At 41.1% G+C, this 14,108-nt stretch overlaps 1 protein-coding gene across 10 annotated transcripts in view; it reads left to right on the forward strand.

Moving 5' to 3' along the window:
* The first annotated feature begins 694 nt into the window (after positions 1 to 694).
* The window catches only part of adgrl2a (adhesion G protein-coupled receptor L2a), a 107,342-nt gene continuing 93,928 nt past the window's right edge, over positions 695 to 14,108 (forward strand). For all 10 annotated transcript variants that reach the window (XM_042516159.1, XM_042516172.1, XM_042516186.1 and 7 more), the window contains exon 1: positions 695 to 2,067. The gene's annotated coding sequence lies outside the window, so the exon portion shown is untranslated. The remainder of the gene's footprint in view (positions 2,068 to 14,108) is intronic.

The raw sequence follows: 14,108 nt of genomic DNA on the forward strand, positions 1-14,108 counted from the left end.
ACCGTGTGATTCAGGCTGATATCGCTGTCTTCACCTGTTTGTCTTCAATCTGGCTGTGAATTTTACACTTCAGTGATTTATTCCCATTCAGAAGAATAGCAACACAAGTCTAATGCCCTCTGTTGACAATCTGAGGAAGCAGATTCAAATGAATTCATGCAAAATGGCAGTTTAAGCTGTTCAACACTGCAGCCATAGAGACACCACATGTGTTTTTAGTCTTCGCTTATAAATAAACATTTCTCCAGATATGGATGCCTGCCACTGGGTGACCTTTTTTTACATCTGTTTTCTCTTTTTTGTCCCATGCAAAAAAAAAAAGAGGCTGTATTATTATGTAAAATTATGCTTATGAAAACATAAGTCTGCCCCTCTGCTGCATTCACCTTCACCTGGCAAGCATGACTCAACTCCACATTTTCACATAGTGGGTGAAAGACAGTTTTTATTGAAGCCAGGTGTGTACCCACGTCCTGCCTGATAATGTTTCTGGACAGAATTCCTCGACCAGATCAAAACATACTCCAAGTTTTCACCAAAAGCACAAAGAAACCTGAATGTTTTTGCTGGTTTTTAAAAAAAAATTATTTCAGATCCTGATTTAAAGATAGAGTCCCTAATGAAAATATGAAAAAGAGCAGCTACTTTGAAATTTTGATTTTCAAACTTGGAGAAATATATTTTTTTTGTGCAGCCATAATAAGAATTAAAATTGTACATTGCAACTGGGAATGTCCCATAGAAATCTTGCACGGATCGAGCTATAATCCCATGCACTGCACAGTGAATGGTGGACCACCAACATAATATGCAGCTTACAGTAATGAGTCAAAGGGTCAAAGCTGCAGCAGCCCGACAAAAATCCCTTGACTGCCAAATGGTGTCATGAATCATGTAAAAGAAAAGTGCAGGGGGAGAAAACACACACTCACAATTGAGGAGAGAAAACTGCTTGGCTCCACACACACTCACACACACTTGGCTCCACACACCAGCAGCACCAGCAGCAGCTTGACCACTGCTGCCCGGGCCAGTGTGTTATCCTGTGGGGCCAGTTGGAGTGAGGAGGAGGAGGGTGGAGAAGAAAAAAACTTCCATGTTCCTTTTGATGCTCGGTAGTATTACACTAGAATAAGTCCTCTGTCATTGGTTGAATAGGCTGGACTGCCTACTGTGACAGAATGTGGGCCTCTCATGCCCAAAAGGAAGACAGCGGTGCATCTTTAAGCAGAAAAATAGGGCAAAAATGAGGAGAAATATATTGATAACCTCCTTCTTTTCTGTATTTGAATCTTTTTCTTAAAAAAAGCTTATTTCTTCCGGGCATGATAATAAGTTGAAGTGATTAGTCTCCTGCACATTTAGACTCCGAGTCAGCGCGGATCAGGAATCCATGTCAGGTTTTGAGGGAGTCCTCGGCTCAGACAGCTCCTGCAGACGGCAGCCTGCTCTCCACTGCACTGGCGCTGTTTACTGGAAGCCCGCTCCGCGCTGCTTCCACCAAGTGTCTCAACACTGTGAGCGGGATCTTTTCCAGAGGCGAGCCGCTGAAACTTGTCTTCACAGTCAGATGAAACCAGGAGAGCAGCATCGGCGCGTAAAGTAGACAGAGATCGGTCTTCTTCTCCCCCTTTTTTTCATCAGACACTGAAAGCCCCCACACACTCTGTCCCTCTCAGTCACTGTGTCTCTTTTGGGTCCCCGAGCTCCGCTTCTTGTTTGTTGTCGCTGCCACGGGAGTGAAAAAGGAAGCAGAGCACGAGACTAAATGTGAGGTGCACGAGGTGTTGATGAGTCAGGACTGAGCTGCAGAGCAACACCTTGCCATGGAAGAAGTGTGTGTCCGGTGCAGGAGACTGTGCGGGCTGAGAGGGGGACCCGCCGCCTGATAGCCAGTCTCTGTCCCAGATAAGGGGAGCATGCCTCAGACCTGCAGACTCTTCGCTGCAGAGGACTTCCCATCAGACTCTCTGTCCACAATCTGACATTTTTTTTGTTTTATTTTATTTTTTTGTGCAACTCACGACTTGATTTCAAGCTGTTTGGCTTCACTGCTTTTCAAGAGAGGTAAGTTTTCCTTTGCACCGTCATTATAAATCACAGCCTAAGCAGCGTTTTGACAAGTTGGCGTGGAGTGGAACAACTTTTCTTTCATTGCTCGGTCACTTCAGAGCCGTGCATTTTCTGTCATTTGAAATAAACCAGAGACTTTACTCGAGTCTCACGGTGTTTTAGCCACTTTTTTAAAAAGTAATAAAAGGTCGAATTTTACAAGGAGGGACATAATTTAGTAAGGCTTTAAAGCAGAGCGACTCTTTTTTTGTAGCGGTCCTAACGTGGTTAATTGAAAAATGGTTAATCAAAACATTACCAGATGTGGGTTGATTTGTTCGGTTGCCGACTTTGGGCTGAATGGAAACTATTAAAAAGTGGGGGAGCAGCGTATTTATGTGAACCAGAACACGTAAAGCACCATTTAATTTCAATTTATGCCTCCAGAGTTGAAGCAGTTTGTTGGTGGTTATTTTTTTTCTTTTAAATCCATTGATGGTGTTGTTGGGTTTGAATAGGGATTTATGCTGGAAGCTGTGACCTGAGAAAGGATGTCGATGTGATTCTTGAGCATTCACTAGCTAATCCAATAGCTATAATTGGGCCTAGGCTATTTGTCCAAAGAAAGAGGAAAAAAAGAAGAAAAGCAGTCTCATCTACTAGTGTAATTATTACTTTTGGCTATAAAAGAGCTGATGATGAAACGGCAATGAAAATCAATCAGGGCGAGAAATACAAAACATCCCCCCCAAAAAAGGCAAAAAAGAGTGAATATTTGGCCGCTCACACTTTACTCAGTGGGCGCAGAGTGGCAGTAAAATTAGATCCTTTTACTGCACATTTATTATTTAGGATTCTGAACGCGTCTTGTCAACCATGTGTTAAGGAGTAGCAGGAGCGCACATGCGGTGTGTGAGCCTCTCCTGGCCCGAGAAACACACCGCGGCCAGCCGCTGACGCATGGCAGCTCTGGAGCGCAGCAGCAATCTCCAGTGATCGATCAGAGGATTGGGATAAATTTAGCCCCTCTCTTTACACGCTCTCTGCTTCATTTTGTGTTTGGGGTTGTCTGAAGGAGCTATGAATTCCTACCTGGATTAGAGTCCCTAAATGTGTCTCATTGGTTTGTTATATAGAGCACATTGATCATAGCTTGCTACTGGAGGAATTACTGCAACATGTGTGTAGTTTTTAATCAATATGCATTTACACACAAGCCCTGACTGAACAAGACTATTTTCTTGAAAAGATATACCAAAAGATTAGTGTGTGGAGGATGAAGTGGCTTTATCTCCCTCGCCATACATAACAAAGTGACATTCAGCTAAATACAAAGGCAGCCGATTTGTGAATAAGAGTTGAGTTTCCAGGACTGTGTAAGAAATAAGCTAATACACGCTTTAATCAGCCTCCAGAAGCTACACTTCTTACCCAAGCCTCTTTACTGGGGAACATTTCCATGTGTTTGTGCATAAAAAAAATGTTTGAATTAATGCAAGTGCAAATTCCAGCTGTTTGGAAGGAGCACATTAGCATGTCAAAGTGGTCAGAGCCCCCTTTCCACAATGGAAGGAGCCGTATTTTCTGCCACAGGTTTTAGCTGAGCCTGAAAGGTTCGAGAGCGAGTGTGTGAGCTGAGAAAGACTCATGTATCTCCCTCCCTTTCTTGTAAGTCGGTCCGTATGACATCTTGTGTATAACATAATCTCACTTGTATTTGTTTGTGTTGGTGTGAGGGAATATGTCTAAGCTTTCACACTACTGGGTAATTGTACAGTGAGTCACGAGAAGCAAATAGTGTAACGTTGGAGGAGAAAAACATTTGGTTCTTGGAGGAAAAAATAACATGAAATTCTAATCACGTAAACATGTATTGGAAAGCAGCACTTTTCTGAGTTCCTAAATCCATGCAGAAGCAATTTTTTTTAGTTTACAAACGCCTCCAAAAACAGGATCTCATTTGAAATAATAGTACTTGTGAATGCGGATAAAAAGAAAGAATCTTCTCGGATGTTTTAGTGTTTGATATCTTCAGCTCAAGCATGCCATTACGAGCATTACACCGTGGAGTCCAGCGTGAGAGAGAGTACCTTTTTCAGTCTATAGCCTTGTTTCAGTGGAAGTGCGTCCGGTTTCAAAGAACTGCAGCTGCTCTTGATCTGCTCAGAGCACCAGATTGCCCCTCTTTGCTTGTGCGTTCATACTCGCAGATCAATACAGCCCAGCTCACTTCTATATGGGTTTGGGGAAGATAAAATGCGACATATCACTCTATTCTCAACTCTTTATGTGACACTCCCGCAGCACATGAGACTCTCAGGGCTCAGTGAGTGTGATTGGGTGAGTGCATTTCGAGTGAATCAAAATTTGTAACATTACGGCTGCCATATTTCCAGCCCAGTAGAGGTTTTGTGCTATCTACGGATCTCTGAACTGGTGCACTAATCGGATCATAACCCAGCTTTCATAGCATCTCCAGATTTTTGAATTACAACAAGCCAGGCACTGCCACCCAGCTTTATGAAGGTAAATTGTTATTGACTGAATTCACCATGAGTACACACACACTGTCCAGTGGCAACACTTTTGTTTTTATGTTATACTCACTCACGAGTGTGAATATCTGCCTGTCGTCTTTGTCTGAGTAGCGATTGGCAACTTCATATGACTGATTTAAAGGTTGCACTGTGGCTGAATGGATTGTTTGTGCTATAACGTGACATTGTAGGGCTGTCGTGCCTTTATTCACGCTGAACGCCGCCTTAGCTACTCCTTGGCAAAATCAAGCCAATGATGAAGGCTGTGGATGCGTCAGAAGTGGAGGTTTGCAGGCAGTTAAATCATTCAGATTTACATCCCATTGCTTATTTGGCGTGTAAATTGTGGGTTTGTGTTTTCAGATGCAATCTTTGCTGTTGCTAAACCACCTACATGGAGTCATACTGTGCGGATAACTGCTCGCCATTAAAGGGAAGAAACAAGGCTGTAAAAGAAAGCTATGGCAAATTTGACACAACGTGCAGGCCTTTGGTGGGCCAAAAAACCTCCCCTTTCATGACTGATTTTATTTTACGATTGGCAATCAGTAAAACGCTGTGCGCCAGCGTGTTCCCCTCCCTGCCATTTTGTGAAACATTTGTTTCCACTTGCCAAAGGCCTCTGGTGCGGCAGGGGATTCGGTGCCCCTGAAATGGCAGGTGAAACTTTCTGCTTGCCTAAATAATTTCCTAGCAGAACATTACACAGCAAGGACATAGGCGGCGGAACGTAAGGGTCAATTCAGACTCTGGTGACAAGAAACAACATGGATATTAGCCGATGGCTCTCGCATAGCTCTCTGTGCACTGGTTAAGTGGCAGCCTCCCTGAGCTTATCTGGCATCTCTCTTTTTTTGTGCTTCACTCATTTTGTGCTTCTCTGAAAGGTACTATTTTAGAAGAAAAAGGAAGTGCAAAGTGCAAAAGTGGTCATAAAAACCGTCCACCAGTCATAAAACGATTGGCTTGTGCATTTTACACCATGTTGAAAACACAACATGGGTCTCGGATAAGATATGCTTTGGGCTATTAGCAGTGTGTGTTTAGGTCACTCCCAATACATCTGTCAATATAATGTTGTGCAACAAAAAGCTCCAAGGCTTTGTGACCGTAGTTGAATTTTTTTTTTTGCACATTATTATTTTACAGATTTAAATAAAAGCAGTCACATCACTTATAATTAGTTTTACACACTTAAAAATAATAATGTTAAAAAATATCTTTTAAGATAATAAGAAAACACATTTGTAATTATTGAAAAATGCTATCATAATTATATTTTATGCGTGATAGTCACTCTTATTTAATTTGTTACATATATTCTTCTTATAATTTAAATAAGACTAACACTATAGGAGACAACACACACACACACACACACACACACACACACACACAGACAATGACCCTGTCTCTTTCTTCGTGCTATGTGAACAGGACTTGTCCTTATCTGTGCACAGCTGCAACACTATTTGGGAAAATATTCAATTTCTGTGTGACAGAGGAGAACCTGGGAGACAAGGCTCTAAGCAAACAGCAGTTATTGCGGCTCTGCCATAGCAGCCGAGAGCAAGGCCTGGCTGGGAGAGAGGGGGGATCTGCGGACGTCTGCCAGGGGAAGGAGTAATGTCTCGGCTGGATTATAGGAGAGCGAAGCACTTCCACACTTAAAAGCCCCTTTTCCAACAAGACAGGGCTGTTATTTAGGGATGGTGTGGGTAAACACACCAGAGCAATATATTTCCTCTATATAGAGACAGCTGTTGTCCTTGACAATTGTGACTCATTGCAAGTAGGATAAGTTTTACTCCTTGTGCCTTTTTTTTTCTCTTTTGAAAAAAAAAAAATAATTTCATGTTAGGCTGTGGGCGTTCTTCAGTGTATTCAGACTGACATTGTTCCAGCAAAGTGCAAAACTGGTAAGCAGGGTTCAACATTGAAATATCATTTTACTTTTGTTCAAATGGCAGTGTTTTTTATTTTTTTTCACTGGTGCTGCAAGATGTAGCTATCAAATGATTTGCATACTTGTTGAGTTATAAACTATTTAGCAACCAAGTGGTATATGATACTCCCCCAGAATACTGAACGAAAAAGGAGGAAGCAGCACCAACCAACTAAGACTATTCAAAGAATATGCCTTCCTATTGGGTGACATTGGAACTGAGAGCGGATTTTGATTCGCTCCTTCTTCCTACGTGTGCGCTTATTGATATACTGAGAGTGTTTTAATTCAGAAAGCTACCGTGGACGCTCACCTATATTCAAGTGTGTGTGTGGGATTATGTTTTTAATAGAAACGTTGATTTTAATTAATCAAATACAACCATACTGTACAAAAAAAAAATAAAAAAACAAGTGAATGCACTCCAAAGGCGCTGGCTACTTTGCAGTTAAAATCTTGCCAGGTGCATATTATATCTAATGTTTGTGCTCGCTTTTTTAAGTGTGTGCTTCGCCGCATATTTCATCCTATATGCTTATTTGATTATCTGGTCTGTTTGGGAGTCTGAGACTTTGATAAACACTATTTTATTGTACAGTATTTAGTTGGGTAGTGTTGGAAGCTTTGTTCTTGCAATGTTGTTGCCAAGTCAGATGGAGTTGAGCGTCTGGTCTGGGAGTTTCAGAGGAATATCACAGGCATGGTAACTTGCTAAAAAACTAAGCTAATCAACAAAATAATTGTCTGTTCAATTGCTACCATGCCAGAGACATCAAACACTGCCGAGGTTGAAAAAACAATCAAATTATCTCTTAATGATTGCTCACGCTGACAGATGAGCGCTTGTGAGTTGGTTTTGTTTGTAGGCGACATATGTGAGGAAGAATGAACTTTGCGGTCGCCCGCTCGTAAATTCTGTGTACATTTTGGTAATCTGCATAGATATCCATCATCACCTGTAATGAAAACAATTTTATCTTATTATGTGGTTTTTGGCATTGAAACAGAGAGAAGTGTATTAGTCTATTAATTTCCTGCAGTGAATCATGAATCCTGCTGCTTTTATCCTCGCTGTACCCTCCATGTGTGGTCCACAAAAAATGTTTCTGTTTCCTCTACAGACTAAAGTTTGGCCCCATATGTCTGCTCTCTCTCTCTCTCCCTCCCTCTCTCCCTCCCTCTCTCCCCCCCTTTCTCTCTCTCTTTCTCTGTCTTTCTCTCTCTCTGCGTAGATAATGTCTCTGCAAATGATTTAACCGCCCTCGTTGAGGCTCCTTCCAGTAATTGAACAAGCAGAGACTGGGTGCTTTACAGGAAAACAATAGTCATATTATCTTAGATCTCCACTACTCTGAGATTCAACAAAACACTACCTTGGATTGGACTTGGGGCAGACTACTTTGAGGGTCTGGATTGAAGAAAGGAATCAGGTTTGCTTTCTCTCCACAAAAAAAAAAAGCCACGGCAAAATAGATGCCATTCATTTTAAGCAGGCGCGATATATTATGAAGGTGTCGCATGATTGGAATGCATGTTTTGCGAGGTGCACCTGGGGGTAAAGTGCAGCCTTGGGTGGTACTTGCTTGAGTCAGAAGCATGCACGCGAGAGACGCTTGGTAATAATTAATCAGAAATGTGTTTTTGACAAACAGTGACAATACTTGTAGCAATAATTAGTACAAAGATCTGTGCTAACTGCGTAATGTTACAATTATTAGATCATATTAGTAAAAATCATTTTACACTGAATTTGCACACAGTTATTATTGTTAATTATTATTAATATTAAAAATAATAGTATCATGCTTCAGACAGATGAGTTCCTTTACATGAAAATATGTCTGAAAAGCCTATATTTCAGCATGATTGCTCCAGGTTGGAATTTGTTTTGTTTTTTGGCAGAGCAAGGGGAGCTTTGATTGTGTTGCTGTGGAGCAGAATTGACCTTGTGTGTCAGAATGAGGTTTTTCTACGCCTTGTTTCATACAGAGCACTCTTAGACTGAAATGGCCTTAGGAGGAGTTGTTCTTGACAGAGATGCATTGTTTCAGGCAGCCAATAAACCACTGCACTGAGTGGCTACATCTGTGAACCTCATCTTGACTACAGTGTAGGGCTAGCAACAACACGGCAACTGTCACAGCTGCACCTGCTGCTGTCTTAGTACAGAGCCTCCCTCTCTGTTGCCCATAGAACCGCATCAGTCTCCTCTCCGTGACAAGCCAGAGGCAATGGGCTCTGCTTGGGTCAACTGGAGAGAAGCTTCTTGGGAAAACATTTGAAAACAGGGGACAAAATGTCAGCGCAGAAAAGAGATGTTAAAATAAAATTTCTTGCCCCGAGGGCCAGGATTTGGTTCAGTTGGAGCTTGGGTATAAAATTCCTGTCTGTGAATCATAGTGGGGTTTAAGAGCGCTGGCTTAGTAAAACCTGACCACCACTTGAGTGTTCATTCTTCAGCGCATTTGTCCAGCTACAGTAACAGCCTGGGGTTTGATATGACAGCAAGTTGTCTCCCCCTTAATACTGTAAATGATGAATAGAGATAAATGGAGCTGACTCTTCTGTACACACGCCGCCCTGCTTGTGTATTGAGGCCTTTCAGAAGATGATCTGATCAGCTAAGAAGAGATTCAGCAGCATTAAAGGCTTTTAAATCTCATATGTACTCATATTTGCTACGCTGCTGTTAAAAGTCACACAGCTAGGATTTACTATTGGAATTATTAAACCTCCATTTTTGTACATCCTGTATTTGGTTTCAGTGACTACCTGAAAGAGAAAACAAGAAATATATCGCAGAGAAAAATGAGTCGTGGATCATTATGCTGTCTTCGAAAAAGATTATTGGAGGCGAACAATGCCGATAGGATTTTCAGCCAGCAGAAGTGATGCAACATGTCCACTTTCCTGCCAAATTGAAGTTAGGAGTGTGAAAAGCAATGCTGGGACACGAGGAGAGGGGCTGACGTGAATGCAGATAGTGTGGGATTAACACAGGGGAAGATTGAGCGACAGTGGCCGGTGACGTCTCTTTACAGCTTTGCTTGTACAGCTGTGCCAGGCCTGGCATTCACTGCTGCCTGTTGGATCCAACTCCTCCTCCACTGCCGGGGGGTTAGGTAATGAACATCTTAAATACTGCAGATAAGTCGAGCTCCTGGATGTATGTGTAGATGGAGATATCAAATTATTCATGTATTTATAATGACAATTGGAATGCCTAATATTGACACCTTGGTGCGTCTGTACGATGTGATCTTTTTGGCATTTGCGCAGGAGAAATACCATATAAAGGCTGCCCTAATAATTCATCATGCCTCCTTCTAAATGAGGTGTGAGGCGGCTCTGCTGGTGTGAATTCTGCCATAAATCACACATACCCTGACTGCTTTATCCATTAGACCGACCTGTTTGTCTAATTCAGCTACTCAGTCCCCAGCAAACTGGTTTTAGCAATTAAGATGAGTGTGAGAACTGCAGCTTCTACTTCACACCTGGTGTGTTATCACTTGATGCGAGAGATGTCGATGTGGTGGAGCAAGAAAAAAGAAGAAAAAAAACTAGCTACAAAATGACAAACCAGTTAGTGATTATCCACCAGATCAGAGCTAATATCACGATGGTTGTTATTTTTAGTCTTGAATCACTGATCACTTTTATTTAACAAAAGTAATGGTAAGAATTAAAAAAAAATATTCAAGATAATTATTGTGCCGCTTTCCTTTCGATCTGTTGTACCTGTGCAACTTGTAAGGACAATAGTGTTTTTTCCAACTTTGTGACTGCATTTTCAGATTTTTTGATAGTTTATTTAACTGAATGAGGGGATTTTTTTCCCCCTTACGGAAAAGTAAGTAAAGTGAATAAAATCTCATTTATATCACTGATAAATAATAAATCAATAAAGTCATAATCCAAATATTTTGAGATACATGTTTTTTTTTTAAAATGTTATCTCAACACTGACCACTGATTCCGACTGGTTAGGCGAAAGTGTCATTGCAAATTTGAAGACAAGGCTGTTTTTCTTAGATTGATAGGAGAACGGCGCGATAATTAGCTTGAATATTTCTCAAATGTCTACCATTACTTTTGTTTAAAAAAAGTGAACAGCTATTCAGGAGTTAGTTTCCAGGTAACAACTCTGGGTGTATAATTCGCCCTGTTACGCTGTGACCCATCTAATGAACAGTAGTCGAAGTTCTGGGATTTACACGGCTTGCAAAAGTGTAATTGTAATCTTTTTAAAAAAACAAAAAGTCAGGTTTCAGGTTTTACAGACTGTTTTATGTGGCTGACTGCAACTACGTAAAAACAGTCTATAAAATCTGAAATTACTTTTTGAAGAGCCTTCCTTATTTGGAGATAGAAGCCGCTGATTGGCCGATATCATGTAATAAACCAAACCCCAAAAAGCCAAAATCGGCAAGCATATAAAACATTTTTAATGTTAATCTGCAATATACCTGCTTGTGATCATAAAGGAAACGACTTAAGTAGCATTAAGCCAAACATATATTTTTTTTCCCTCATGATTCACTCTGATAAAATGAAAGTAAGGTTAAATGATGACCAGAGAGAAAGCTCTGAGCAAGCTGTAACAATTCTCAAGTACTGCATCTGTGCCCGGCAACACATTTTTCATTTTTAGCTTCAGCATCAGCCGCTGAACCAATGTGATGAGTGCTATTCTGTAGTAGTTGATGGAAATAGGAAAAAAGCCGTGTAAAGAGGACAGTCAAATGGGGGGCATTTGTGTCGTTGCAAAAAGTGGAGCCAGTGGCATTTCCGTCATTCATCAGCCTGAGCTGATTACTAGTGAGTCTGGAGTGAGCTGACAGGATGCGGCTCCTGCAGCCATTACCATCAGAAATAGGTCCAGCAGGCCCGGGGGTAGGTGTGGAGCTGCAGCTCGAAGAGGCCGAGACCCGCCTAAAGGATGGAAAAGTTTGCCATGTTTTACCCGATAACATCTATCTAGTATAGAGGTGAGGCAGTAACGTTCTGTTAAAGTATTTAGCATGGCTCTAAAGGATCTGCCGATGATGAACCCCGGGAACTTTTGGTGTGTATGTGGTGGTGTTGAAATGTAGCTACCAGAGACTGAAGCTGAGTCTAACAATCAGCGAGAGATGGTGAATGTTGCAGACACCGCAACGCCTACTCACTTTACTGTGAGGGCCAAAAAAGGGATCTTTTATTCTCTCACCTGAAAAGGCTCGTAGGTTCGTGTGCATAATGGAGGCAGTGTAGCAGAGGGAGGGCTGCGCAGACTATACTCAGGGACAGTATTCTGAGGTCACCGCCACAAGACTCTCTCTCAGCCACATTTAAACTTTAACAGAAGTTAAACATTTTGTGCCAAGACGGAAATGTGTAATGAAGCTTTCATAACACGATTCATACAACTGGAGCATGCAGTGATAGCCCCAAACAAAACTGCTAATTGATGCTGAGGATATTTTGGTGTATAAAACATAGAAGGATGACAGAGATGGAAAATATTCACAGGACAGGGCTGAATATTTATTAGCAAGACAAGAATATCTCCTTTGAAGTTACAGTGAATCATTGCTTGTAACCTGTGGTTGTTATTCGCGCGCTTTCTTTTTCATTAGGTCGCATTTTAGTAAACTTTGTGGAATGCAAATCAAGACAGCGCTTTTAGTGACGATAATTGTTAAGTTTGTATTTTTTAGAGCAGTTATTCACTAATATACTGTATGCATTTGTGTTTCAGGGTATCACAAACACATAGGTTGTTCCTCAAAGTGAGAAGTTTTGATCGGCTTTTCAAGAATTGTTTCATCGAACCTGCTCTGGTTGACGATAACGTATCAGAAGAAAAGAATACTTTGCACATCTATTTCAAAAAAGGTGAACAGGAGAGGGGCGAGTAGGACACAATTTGCAGGAAAACTCCCACACGCTCTAAGAAATGTACTGCGACGTTTCGGTAACTACACCGAAGTGCTCTTAGCCCTCTTGCAATCAGCCACATTTCACACATGCAGTGGGAAGGCATAAATATAAAACATCAATTTACTATGTGACAATCTCCAATATTATACATAGAGATGGATAAGTAAAAACATACTGTATAATAATCATCCAAAATCTTGTAGGTTGCAATAATAGATGAACCTCTAAGGATATGTTTGCGTGCATATGGAGTTTGTCTGCAAATTGTGATGATAAAGTATTAAAATGTTTCATAATTAAGCGTAAATCCAGTCTTATCACACTTGACTTGCTGGTTTTCCGTGATTTGCAATACTTTTTACTTATTTTCAATAACGTCGTAGCACAAGGGGGGCAACAGCGAAAGGTTAAACTCTGTGTGTGTGATTTCAAGGAAGTGTCTTACATGTAAACCACCAGGCTGCATGAAATTTAACAAAATTGTGTAAAATGCAAAACTCTTTGGACATTTGAAAGAGCATCTCATGTCTTTTTTATGTTGTTTCGTACTCTGCACATCACCACAGCTTATGCATGAGACATTAATTGTTGATTGTGATCACAGAAACAGGCCAAAGACAGGTGAATCATACTCTATGATATCATCGATCAGCCATTTTAGTCAAACAAAACACAATCTTTCATCTGCGCCGCTCTGAATGGTGCACAGTGCTAAGAAACGACCTCACAGAGACGCTTGTTTTTGTTCAGAGGAGAATTTTCCTCCCCAGCAAGAGCCCTTGTCGAAATATTACCTCCTCTCGCAACGTGGGACTTTGTTATCACACTCACTTCATATTCATAGTGAGTCTTATTCTCCTGTCATTATTTTGTGTAACTTAGAGCTGTAGCAATTACACTTCAGTGGATTACCTATGCAGAGATACAGAGATTAAAATCTTCATACTACCTCCAGCGCCGTGGTTCAAAGGTGCGACCCCAGCGCTGCAATCCGCTATCGTTTGGCAGAGCACGAAATTGGTCAACCTTTCAGAGTTTGTTTGGGAATTTGAATCCCTTTGGTATTCAAAACAGGAGGGCCTTATGACGGGGAGATAATTTCCTAGTGAATGTTTTATCGCAGTCGGCTTGACAGTCTCCTGAATCTGCCGGCTCTCTCTCTCTCCTTGTGTCTTTAGATTCCCTGACTTTGGTCCAGCTATTCAGAGAGAGAGAAAAAAAGAACAAAAAAAAGAAAACCCTGTTTGTTTCCCCCCCTTTTGTTATCACAAAAAGAGCAAACACATATTAAACATACACAAGGTGCAGAAGCAGTGATTGCTGTATCTGCTGTCCTACTGTGGGTGGCAGGGGACGATAACATAAGCCACAGACCCATTTACATATTTTTTTTTTTTTAATCATGTCATGCCTGAATCATGGTCAGCTGGAAGCGGGAGCATATTCTTGAAAAGAGATTTTTTTTTTTCTTTAGCAAACCATTATTTTTTTTTTTTTTACTGTTTTAATCATCTTGCTCCTGTGGTATGCCATATGTTTGGACTTGGGCAAAGAGCAGCTTTCACTCTCATCCACTGAGTGTAAGCCAAGTGTTTGCTAGATGGCATCTCTCAAATTGAAGTTGAAACTTATTTAAAAATCTACTCTCG

This window comes from Plectropomus leopardus, chromosome 3, assembly GCF_008729295.1.
Source record: "Plectropomus leopardus isolate mb chromosome 3, YSFRI_Pleo_2.0, whole genome shotgun sequence".
NCBI classification, from domain to species: Eukaryota; Metazoa; Chordata; class Actinopteri; order Perciformes; family Serranidae; genus Plectropomus; species Plectropomus leopardus.